General features: G+C 43.0%; 3 non-coding genes across 3 annotated transcripts; all 3 read left to right on the top strand.

The window, feature by feature from the left end:
* Positions 1-5,487: 5,487 nt before the first annotated feature.
* On the top strand, positions 5,488-5,570 carry trnal-uaa. The gene has a single exon. It is a non-coding gene; the product is annotated as a tRNA-Leu (tRNA).
* Positions 5,571-6,574: 1,004 nt separating this feature from the next.
* On the top strand, positions 6,575-6,657 carry trnal-uaa. The gene has a single exon. It is a non-coding gene; the product is annotated as a tRNA-Leu (tRNA).
* A 947-nt stretch (positions 6,658-7,604) lies between these two features.
* trnal-uaa lies at positions 7,605-7,687 on the top strand. The gene has a single exon. It is a non-coding gene; the product is annotated as a tRNA-Leu (tRNA).
* The last annotated feature ends 4,819 nt before the right edge of the window (positions 7,688-12,506 follow it).

Here is a 12,506-nt window from a genome sequence, read left to right as displayed (position 1 = left end):
GTTCAATTGTCTGCAAGATATTGGTCAAGCGTGCCCTATACACAGGCCAATATGTTGTCTGCAGCTTTTATCAGCCCCTGTATGGTCTAGAGTTAAACTCATTTGTGCCTGAAAATAAAAATCTTAGAAACAATTCAAAATCTTGCCATCACTGCATCATTTTCCTTTTGAATATATGCCACAGATTCCCTTAATCTTGAAAATGAAAGAATCAACTGACATATAATTAAAATCAGTATTTTCTAGGCAACTGGATTTTAAATGTATGAGGTGTAAGGCTGACCACCCAGAAAACCCGGGCAGCGCTCTACCATGTTATAGCAGAGGATGAATGGAAACCTATCTGTCAACTGATAAATACTACAGCTATAGAGAGATTGGCTTGTAGGATTGCTTACATTAGACATATTGCACTCTGAATGTAAAGTGTCTCCAGATCAACATATTATAGCAATGTAAGTTGTCCATAGTCGGTCTTGCCATGGATCTGTTGTGCTGAGTTATTGGTTGTATGGAGCTAAAACAATGGCCTCCTCCTGGAAAATAGGAACATCTAGGAGAAGAACTGCTTTGGGCTTAAAACTGTTTCTTGCAGATTCACCTACTCAATGCTGAAACTCTTACATGGTCCCTATCATGTTACAGATGCATATATTATACTGTACTGTGACCCAACAGTCATGACATACTGTACATGCTGCTGATTGCCATAGGTCTTGTGTTGGGGGTCAAGTCATATCTACTTTTTTGCAGAATTATGTGGACTCCCAGGTCTCCCTTCCATGCACCAGGCCCCATACATTAGTGCAGATTCTTGCTGAGCCTCAAGTGCACACCGTGCTGCATTGCTTGACCAGTTTGCACACAGAAGTGGGAGACGGTCAGACTGCAAGAGAAATGGGTGCAATTCTCCCAGTCACAATTTTCTCCTCCAGGAGGTAATTTTTCTTCTCTGCACTTTTCTGAATTTGCTCCGTTACCTGAAGTGCTTTCATTAGCTGTGCATTCTCTACATAAAGATCTTTTAATAACAAACCAGATTTGGCATTCTTATCAAGCTGTCAAGAAATATAAGTGACAGTTACTAAAGTGCTTGGCTCAATATATTTACAAGATCTGGCATCCTCATATGAGCACATGGAACGACTCAAAAAGGGACATCCTCCCGAGTACATGCAACTCTTACAGGGTATTCACACGTGAGAACATTCCACTTCAGCAAAAAAAATTATCTGCACATGCAACAAACATAAAGCTCATTCTTTAATAACCTACGGCACTCAAAGGATATACTATTAGCTAGCACCCATAAAAGAGGAAGATATTGGCTACAAACTCTTCTACCCTTGACCAATCATAACCTTATTGGACAAAAAAAATCATAGTTCTCCATAATTAAAATAAACATCTGATTGGTGATCTGGTGAGGTATGCATTGGGATAGGTGGTAAATCCCACTGGCCAAGAACTACATCCAGTCAAATTATTCAATCCATTGTATGACCAGCTTAAGTTGAATACAGGGTTGTCCACTTGGAGGCCTATGGTATGCTAACAAACCATACTACCCACCTGCTCCTTTAGCTGATGGACTTTCTCTTGAAGCATGAGCCTCACATTCTTTAGATCCATTTCCACCTCCTCCAGCCTTTCTTCCATCCTATGTAACAGCTTCTCATGTTTCTCCTGAAAGGGGTTGTTCACTTTTCAAACACTTTTTTCAATTCAGTTGTTTTCAGATTTTTCCCCAGAAATAAAGACTTATTTAATTTTTTACTGTTTTTCCAAAATCTAAGTTTAAAGTTGAATGTTCGTGTCTCTCTGGTGTTTTGAGTCTGACAGCTCAGTAATTCAGGTGCAGACTAAACAGTTACAATTTTGCAACATTTAGTTGATATATTTCTCAGCAGCATCTCTAGAGTATTAGCAACTATTGTATCAATTCTAACAGCTGCCGGTAATGAAACCCAGAGATAAGAAATGAATCAACTAACTGTATCAATTTAGAACAGTTTACAGGGTTGGTGAACCCCTGCCCCCATCCCAGAGCTGCTTCATAAGGTGAAAAATGACACTTTATACTTCAAAATTAGAAAAACGGTCACACAGAAAATCGAAAGTCATTGGAAAAAGTGGTTATTTCTGGTGATCTATCTGAAAACAACGAGGTGTTTGAAGGTGAACCACCCCTTTAAACAGTTAATTATATAGTAAGCAGGTGATTATAAAGCCCTCAACTTGTTCCTCCTACGCACAATGTTTAATGTCTCATCTAAGGACAGGGCATTCAAGTGTCAATGTTTGGACTCTGCCTGCCCTATGCTCCCTGTGTGTGCCAAACTCTGCCTTCCCTATACTCCCCGTGTGTGCCCCACTCTGCATGCCCAATACTCCCTGTGTGTGCCATACTCTGCCTTCCCTATGCTCCCTGTGTGTGCCATACTCTGCCATCCCTATGCTCCCAGTGTGTGCGCCATACTCTGCCTTCCCTATACTCTCTGTGTGTGCCACACTCTGCCTGCCCTATGCTCCCTGTGTGTGCAATACTCTGCCTGCCCTATGCTCCCTGTGTGTGCCACACTCTGCCTGTCCTATGCTAAATGTGTGTGCCAAACTCTGCCTGTCCTATGCTCCCTGTGTGTGCGCCATACTCTGCATGCCCTATGTTCCCATGTGTGTGCAATACATATGCCTGTGGGATATGAACCTGATGGGGTTTATTCTGGGGGTTTGTTAGCATTTGGAAATTGTTGCTAGGGGCCCCTAAGGTGTTTAATCATGTGCTGGGGAGGTGCAGTGTTATCCAAAAGGGAGGAGAAGATTTAAATTGTTTTTTTTTTGGTGTGTTTGTTACCACCATTAATGTGGATATGGTCTTAAAAATTCTTGTGGTAATATGGGTATTGTTTAAAGTGGGTGTGGTTTAAAACAGAGTGGTCAACACTAGTTTCAGTTAGCAGCCCTCCAACACATAGGCCAGAAAAATTCCAGCCCTTGGTACCGCAGAAGTTGAATAGCACTGCTCTAGTTTATATTTCTCTTTCCTCACTACGCATTTCAACAGAAGGTGGTATAAATAAAGGAACTACATGGAAATACTGACTGATACAGGAGGTGAAGAAGGTACTGCTCAATAGAGTTTACATTCTTATCAGAAGAGGTTATGTGACACAGGGTTCCGGGGATTCCACCAGTACTAAGGGGGCTAATTAATAAACAGTGGATGCCCCACAGGCAATAGCATACCTCCCAACTGTCCCGATTTTAGAAGGACAGTACTGGAAAGTCCCATTTTTCCTCTGCACTGAACAGCCAGAAAAAGAAACAAAGTTTCTAACTTAATTGGCTTTTGGCAGAGAGCCCAGAACAGCCACAGCTTCAGATAAGATACTTTTGTAACAATTTTGAGATAAGCAAATAAGTAATTGTAACAATATAAGATAACAGGTCTCTTGGGAGAAGTTAGACTCACAGCTTAAAGGGCAATTCACCTTAATTAGCAAAACTGTAATAACTGAAAAAAAACACAGAAATATGTACAAACTTTCATGACCTGCCAAATTTTGTAAAATGGACATGGTAATTAGGGGGTGTGGCCACACAAATGGGCGTAGTCAATATTTATATATATTTATTCAATGCTAAAGATCTTACAGTCACTTAGAGTTGGGAAATAGTCATGTATACACTTGATAGGTGTGCTGTTAGACTGCCACTGATGACACTAATGATTTATTATAATTGATGACACACTAAGTGCTGTTTAAAACTATATATTTTGCAGGATATTAATTTTTCTTGTGAAATATATGTAAAAATTAGGGATGTGCTAAATCAACTATTTTGGGAAGGGGAAAACATTTTTTATTTCCTGGTTTTGTGACAAAAATCACGCAGTTTCCCTCCCCGCCCCTAATTTGCATCCGGAATCCGAATCCTGCTGAAAAAGGCCGCATCCTGGCCGAATCACGATAAACAAATCCTGGATTCCGTGCATCCCTAGTAAAAAAAATATATATAGATGACACTCGCAGGACTTGCTTTAAAAATTAAACTTTGTACACTTCGAGGAAACTGGGGCACATGGTGCACAAAAGAGAGAGTGGAAATAGGGCAATAAGACCAAGAGTGAGAGAGAGGGAGGAAATAGGAGCCAACAGGGTAAAAGAGAGGGGGAGGAAATAGGGGCACACATTCAGGCTTTGACTGGCGATCTGTGGATTCAGGCAAATGCCAGAAGGCTGCCATAAACAGTCATTAGCTAGCAGCGCTGATTCTAAGCTATGGGCCGCCTGAGGCGGATCCTGGAAAGCCACCCCCCTCGCCGACTTACCTGTCGGGAGGGGAGGCAGGAACACTAATTCGGAAGAGCACAATTGCGCTCTCTCGCATTAGTAAAGCCGAATTTCCGGTTTAAAAAACGGAAATTCGGCTCTTAAAGGTACTAGGAGCGGCTTTTTGCCGCCCCTGGAAACCCTCCGGCGTTGCCATCTGAGGCGAATTTCTCAGCGCACCCCTGCTAGCTGGTGGTGGGGAGGTGTTTGGGCGCCTGTGTACATGAAATCCAGGTAAATAGGAAAGTTGACTGGGCCAATCGAGTTGGGACAGGCTGGGCAGATTCAGGTTGGAGCAGTCTTGGTCAGATTGAGGGCAGGCAGGGCCTATCACATAGTCATGTGTAACCCTTGCTCTACTGTTACATAGCCTATTTTAGCCCAAAATAGAGTTACATAAATATGTAATGTAATGACTAATGGTGCCAGTGCTGAAACCAATTCATACATACACACATATACCCAGTATTCCACTGTCTGCTCTTTGATAAAGCTGGAGGTGAAATATGCATTGGGGCATGCTATTATATTGTGATTTTACTTGTGCTAGAGTACTTATACTTGTAATGTGTTATTAAGCATTGGGGTAATATTCATGGTAATAGTAGGCTCTTGTAGGATTTTTAATAGCAAATTATAATTTATTAGTTTCTAGACTTTGATCCAGGGAAGTTGATCCAGGGATTAGTCTGATTTTGTAGGAAGGAATGTTTTCCCTTTCTGACGCTAACTGGAGATTGGGTTTTTTGCCTGCCTCTGGATCAACTAGCAGTTAGGTAGGATATATATATAGACCTAAAAGGTTGAACATGATGGATTTTTCAACAGAACTTAATATGTTACTACATCTGTGTCAATTTATTAAATTGGAATGAATTAGTGGAATACTAGGTATATGTGTGAAGGTATGAATTGGTTTAAGCACCGGCGCCTTCAGTAACCGCATACCATTATTATAAAAAGACTAGAGGGGGGGGTTGTACCTTCAAATAATCTTACATGGCAACACATTATTTCTACAAATTTTTGGTTTTTAACCAATAACTTTATTTTTACTTACAAAATTTCCTCTCCCTCCATTAGCTTTAATCCCCAAATCAGAAATTCCCAGTTGATTAAAGTAGAATGACTTATACCCAGCAACTCCCACCAAACCAGGATGGCCGAGTGGTTAAGGCGTTGGACTTAAGATCCAATGGACATTTGTCTGCGTGAGTTCGAACCCCACTCCTGGTAAGATTTTTAAAACCTAGAAAAAGCTTCTAGAAATTTAGATACGCAGCTAGATAAACTCTTCATCTTCCCAAATCATGGGAAAACTCTAGGTTCAACCATTGTAGCCAAGCCATTCCAAGAAATGATAAACCTACTTCAATCCAAATCAGGACCAGAAAGAGATTCCAAATTAGCAGGTGCGCTCCGCCAATGAGGCGAGCTGAGGCACTCGCCTCAGGCGGCAGCGCCAGATAAGTTTCCAGGGGCGGCAAAAAGCCGCTCCTGTCACTTTAAAGAGCCGAATTTCCGGTTTTGAAACCGGAAATTCGGCTTTACAAGTGCGAGAGAGCGCAGTTGCGCTCTCCGCACTAGTGTTTCTGCGAGGGGAGGGGCGGCATTTAAGGAGCCGCCTCAGGCGGCGTCTTCATTAGAATCGGCGCTGCAAATTAGGGATGCACCGAAGCCAGGATTCGGCCTTTTTCAGCAGGATTCCGATTCGGCCAAATCCTGCTGTCCTGCCTAACCGAATCCGAATCCTAATGTGCATATGCAAATTAGGGGCGGAGAGGGAAAACGCGTGACTCTTTGTCACAAAACAAGGAAGTAAAAATGTATTTCCCTCCCCACCCCAAATTTGCATATGTATATGCAAATTAGGATTCAGTTCGGTATTCGGCCGAATCCTTCGTGAAGGATTTGGGGGTTCGGTCGAATCCAAAATAGACGCTTGCCTTTCAAATAAACAGAGGTCCCCCACTGTTCTAATAAAGGTGATTGTCTAAAGGTGGCCACAGACAGTGGCATAACTATGATCTTTAGTAAATGACTAACTTAATACATCTAATAGATAGTCAGTTTGCTGTATCTCTGCAACTGGTAGTGTTAATAATCTTGTTTTTCTCCTCTCGTTTTTTTTCTCCTACCCCGTCTGCATTTTACGCTCTTATCTCTCCCCAAATAATATGACAACTGAATATGACACTTGAAAGAATAGATCAAGAGATAAAACAGCTAGCTTTCAGACAACCAGGATGGCCGAGTGGTTAAGGCGTTGGACTTAAGATCCAATGGATGTATATCCGCGTGGGTTCGAACCCCACTCCTGGTAGGGTTTTTAATGCCCCTCAAGCAAGACCACCAACAGGACAAACAGAGGTCCCCCACTGGTCTAATAAAGGTGATTGTCTAAAGGTGGCCACAGACAGTGGCATAACTATGATCCTATATGATAAAGTCCAAGTGTCTCTGCGCCCAGTCCCTGTGTCCGGGGAAATGCGCTACTGCGCATGTGCCCCACGTGTCCGAAGTCTCGCGAGAGCTTGCTGCAGCCCAGCCGGCGCTGCCATCTTTATTTTACTGACACGGGTCACGCTACTTGTGGCTCGAGGTGAGGCGAGATGTCGTCTTTGTTCTGGATGGAGGGGAGAAGATAGTAGGGAGTAGAAAGCAGGTAACAGGGGGATGTGAAGTGTTCAGGGCTATGCTGCTAACCCCCCTGGCCAACAATGTTAACACCCCCCTGGCGATCAATGTTAACCCCCCCTGGCCACCAATGTTAACCCCCCCATGCCACCAATGTTAACCCCCCTGGCCACCAATGTTAACCCCCCCTGGCCACCAATGTTAACCCCCCTGGCCACCAATGTTAACCCCCCCGGCCACCAATGTTAACCCCCCTAGCCACCAATGTTAACACCCCCCTGGCCACCAATGTTAACACCCCCTGGGCACCAGCATTAACCCCCTGGCCACCAGTGCTACAAAGGGGGCCCTGCCTACTAATGTTACCCATTCTGAAATGTTGGGAGGTATGTGACAACATATGTTCTAGCGCCCGTTAATTTAACGGGCTTAATGTCTAGTCTTTAATAAATGACTAACTAAATACATCTAATACATAGCCAGTTTGCTGTATCTCTGCAATTGGTAGTGCTAATAATCTAGTTTTTCTCCTACCCTGTCTGCATTTTGCGCTCTTATCTCTCCCCAAATAATATGACAACAACTAACACTTGAAAGAATAGATAAAGAGATAAAACAGCTAGCTTTCAGACAACCAGGATGGCCGAGTGGTTAAGGCGTTGGACTTAAGATCCAATGGATGTTTATCCGCGTGGGTTCGAACCCCACTCCTGGTAGTATTTTGAATGCCCCTCAAGCAAGACCACCAACACGACAATTCTAGAAAAATAAATGTTATATGATATATATATATATATAAATAAATGTTATATGATATATATATATCAATAAATGAATAATTACTTTTAACCATATAGTCTCATAATGATGTAATCAGTTATAATTAGCTCAATGGTGTAATTTGTGTCAAATGACTCACTGAAACGTGTGTATTATAATAAATAATATATCTGTGTTGTAAAAAAACACTTGGCCTTCAGCCAATACAATATATGGTCATTCTTCTCCTATTTTTCTTCCTATGAAAACCGTAATCTGAGGTTTTTGATCCCTTTCCTGAGCAGAGCAACATCAAAAGAATTCTTTGTATTCCTTCTGAAAGTATGTGTCTCCGACTGTACAGACATACCAGTAGGTGGCGCTCTTGTTACAAAATTAATTTTTTTTGCACTTTAGAAACTGCTCAATAACAAATAATTATAATAATATTAATAATGAATGTAAATTGTTTGGAAGAGCACCCAGAGCAATTTTACATTTTTTTTTAAGTTTACATTTCCTTTAAACTTTTGTCCTAAGGCTTGTGTCCATGCTGGTAACATACAGTTTCCAGGTTTCATTGAAGCAAATGTCAGGCAACAATGTTGGGTTTAGGCACTTGCCATCTGAAAAACATTTCAGGGTCACTAAGAGTAATCCCAGGGAACCGACCCCCAGTCCAAATGCTCATTTTGACACAGGTGTGTGCATTAGGCAAGTCTACATGGAGGGGGAGCCCCAGATGCTTTTGGTGTGGGTGGTCAGTGGTAGTGGGTAGCCAAAAGGACAGATCTTCCAGTGTGCACGAGGATCCCCAGTCCACCCCTGAAACAAACTATGTATAGAGAATTGTCTGAGGGAACATTTGGAGTTTTTGAATAGTTTGTCAAGCATAAAATAATATGCTGATTGCTACCATACTTGTAATGTTACATAAATAGACTCAAATACAGTTAGCAAAACAATTTGCCATATGTTGTTGGGGCTCTAACCTTACAGTCTAAAGCTGTTGGTTTTTCTGTGACCTTAGCATACAACACATTTTCCATGTTGCTGAAATGACAAGGTTCTGTGATTCGCATAAACAGCATTTCCAGGACAGGTTCACTGGAAGATTCTGTTTCAGAAACTACAAAACATTTAAAACAGATGTAAATGTTCAAATTGGAAATAGCTTGTCCATTTGATATTAAAGGAGTGGTTCACCTTCAAGTTAACTTTTTTTTTTTTTAAAGTTGTTTATTTCTGGTTTTAAAACACACAACAACAAAAGACATATACAAGGTTGTGCACCGAAACATTAGCATAGGTACAGGTTGACATTAAAACATATACAGTACAAGTATAACGAGTCCTCTCTTACTATTGTGGAGAATCAGGTAAATGGATTCCAGGATTGGCTTCAAGTTAACTTTTAGTATGCCATATAATGGCTAATTGCCTTTAAAAGAAAACTAAACCCTAAAAATGAATATGGCTAAAAATGCCATATTTTATATACTGAATGTATTGAACCAGCCTAACATTTCAGCTTGTCAATAGCAGCAATGATCCAGGACTTAAATTTGTCACAGGGGGTCACCATCTTGGAAAGTGTCTGCGACACTCACATGCTCTGTGGGCTCTGAACAGCTGTTGAGAAGCTAAGCTTAGGGGTTGTCACAAATTATCCAACAGAAAATGAGGTTGGTCTGTGATATTAGCTGATGCTACAGGGCCGATTATTAAATTATGATGCTAGTTGCACTGGTTTCTGTGCTGTCATGTAGTAATTATCTGTATTAATTACTAATCAGCATTATATTGTGACTAGGGTTGCCACATTTTCTGAAAAAAAAAATACCGGGCTTCCTACACACCTCCCAACATTTTGGAAATAGAAAGAGGGACAAAAAGATTTGCCGCACGGATCAGGACAATTTTTTGACCACGCCCAATTTGTGACCACCCCCCTAATTACCATGTCCATTTTACAAAATTTGGCAAGTTATGAAAGTTTGAACACATTCCTGTGGCTTTTATGTGTTATTACAGTTTTGCTAATGAAAGTGCATTGCCCTTTAAGCTGTGAGTCTTAGTTTTTATCTTATCTAAAACTGTTACAAAAGTATCTTAAGTATCTATTCTGGGCTCTCTACCAAGAGCCAATTAAGTTAGAAACTTTGTATCTTTTTCTGGCTGTTCAGTGCAGGAGATGAAAGAGAAACTTCGGACATAGTACAAATCTGGGACTGCGGGTTGAGCTGTCAAAAGCGGGACTGTCTCGCTCAAAACGGGACAGTTGGGAGGTGTGCATCCTATAGTTTTGCTGTTTTTTCCTATTAATAACATTGGCCTCACGCATCATTTTTACCGGCCAGACTCACTCGGTAAAATACAGGCCAGGTGGCCACCCTAATTGTGACATTTATATTCTATGTGTACTGTGTATTTTGAGTCGGTCCCAAAGTTCAGTAAGTGACAGCAGCACAGATAGGGTTGCCACCTTTACTTAAAAATAATACCGGCCAGTGGGGGGCGGGCACCAAATGGGGCGGTCCGCGTCACAAAAAGGGGCGGAGCTACATGGTGTGCCACAAAAGGGGCGGAGCAACTTCACAGAGACGTCCACGGCGCTGAAAAAAGGTAAGTTCTTTGCGAATTGGGGGCAGGCCAGGGGCTTTTTTTAAACGGTAAATTTGTAATACCGGCCCCGGCCTTGGCAGGTGTTTTACCGGCTAGGCCAGTAAAATACCGGCCGGGTGGCAACTCTAAGCACAGAGCATGTGCAGTGAATAGGGTTGCCACCTGGCCAGTAAAAATTATCCTTGATGCCAATGTTATTAATAGGAAAAAACTGCAAAAACATAGGAAGGCCAGTATTTTTTTCCAGAAAAGGTGGTAGTCCTAGCAGTGAATCAGCAGAAAGGAGCTACTGGGGCATGTTGGGAGGCACAGATATTCCCTGCTAAGGGCATTGGGCTCGGACAGTAGCCCAAATCATAATGTACAACATTTCCACCCTGCTTCTTTAGTTAAGCTTTAGTTCTCCTTTAACACAGTAAAAAAATGTAATAAAGATTTTAGCATTCAGTTACCCTTTATTTTCTTCTTCTATTTTGGTACGAGGCCATTGATGTAATGAGCTAGATATCTCAGTGTGCTGCCTATTTAAAACTTTCTGTCAGGTTAACGACATTGAGCAAACTTGACAGAAATCCAGCCAGTTGCATCTAAGCGATGCTATAACCATGCCCCAGCATCAAAACTATACCAACATCATTGTGCCCTCCTCCAGGTGGTCCCTACTATTAGGGTTGCCACCTGGCTGGTATTTTACCAGCCTGGCCGGTGAAAATGATGGTTGATCCCAATGTTATTAAAGGAGAAATCAACCTGTTCTGAAAAAAACCCGTACCCCCCCATCCCAGGTAGACCCCACCTCCCTCCTCCCCCCAGGCTAACTACCCCCCCCTTGGGGAAATGCCCCATACTCCATACTTACCCCTCGCTGCAGATTCTTCCAGTGAAGTTCCACGCGTCCATTCTTGTGCGTCCTCTGTAAGCTGACTGTGAGATTGGTATTTCTGTGCATGCGCAGTTGGAGCAGTTTGCCGGTTTGCGCAACTGCGCATTACACGGAAATTTCCAATCTCACAGTCAACTTACAGAAGATGGACGCGTGGAACGTCGCTGGAAGAATCTGCTGCGAGGGGTAAGTATGGAGTATGGGTAGGGTTGCCATCTGGTCGGTATTTTACTGGTAAAAATGATGGTTGATCCCAATGTTATTAAAAGGGGAAAAAAGTTAAACATATAAGAAGGCCGGTATTTTTTTTCCAGAAAAGGTGGCAACCCTAGGTATGGGGCATCTCCTCGGGGGGGTAGTTAGCCTGGAGGGGGGGGGTCTACCTGGGGTAGGGTTGCCACCTGGCTGGTAAAAATGATGCTTCATGCCAATGTTTTTGAAAGGAAAAAACTGCAAGAATAAAGCAAGGCCGGTTTTTTGTTTCGAGAAAAGGTGGCAACCCAAACCTGGGGTGGGGGCAGTGTCGGACTGGCCCGGCGGGACACCGGGAAAAAACCCGGTGGGCCCCGACCCTCGTGGGCCCCCGCCGGGCCAGACCCCCTCTCCCGATAATTCTATTTTGGGAAAAAAGTCTTCGCCGATGCGCAGTGCCTTCTGTGCATGCGCGGCGAGCGCCGCCACTCGCGCATGTGCGGCGAGTGCCGCCACTCGCGCATGCGCGGCGAGCGCCGCCACTCGCGCATGCTCATATATGCTCACTGAGCGCTGAGCTCGGCGCGGCGCAGTAGAGGAACATGGGGTCGAAGGGGGGCCCTGGAACAACAGCCCCGGTGGGCCCGGCCCTCCCAGTCCGACCCTGGGTGGGGGGTACGGTTTTTTTTCAGAACAGGTTTATTTCTCCTTTTATAGGTAAAAAGATAAATATATAGGAAGGCTGGTACTTTTTTTCCAGAAAAGGTGGACGGCAACCCTACTACTACCCCAATATCACTGCTGCACCCCAAATGCTACAGGCCATGCACCTTTGTTTGAGTTTATTTCCCAGCTAAGGTGGCAACCTTTGTTCTAAAGCATGTGAGACACACAGCATTTGCAAATATTTCAATGTAAATTTTTGTCGTTTAAACACAAAATTTGTCTTTTAAATAAAGCTGGTTGACATCCCTCCCCTTCCGGGCGTGCTGCGTGTTCTCTACGTGGCCACGTTTCAAGTATTGTGCGTGTGATGTTACGCATTCTATCACGCGGGCTGCTGGCAATAGGCTTTT

Source organism: Xenopus laevis, chromosome 5S (genome assembly GCF_017654675.1).
Source record: "Xenopus laevis strain J_2021 chromosome 5S, Xenopus_laevis_v10.1, whole genome shotgun sequence".
NCBI lineage: Eukaryota > Metazoa > Chordata > Amphibia > Anura > Pipidae > Xenopus > Xenopus laevis.
The sequence above is the reverse complement of the archived record's forward strand: the minus strand, read 5'-3'. Positions and strand labels throughout refer to the sequence as shown.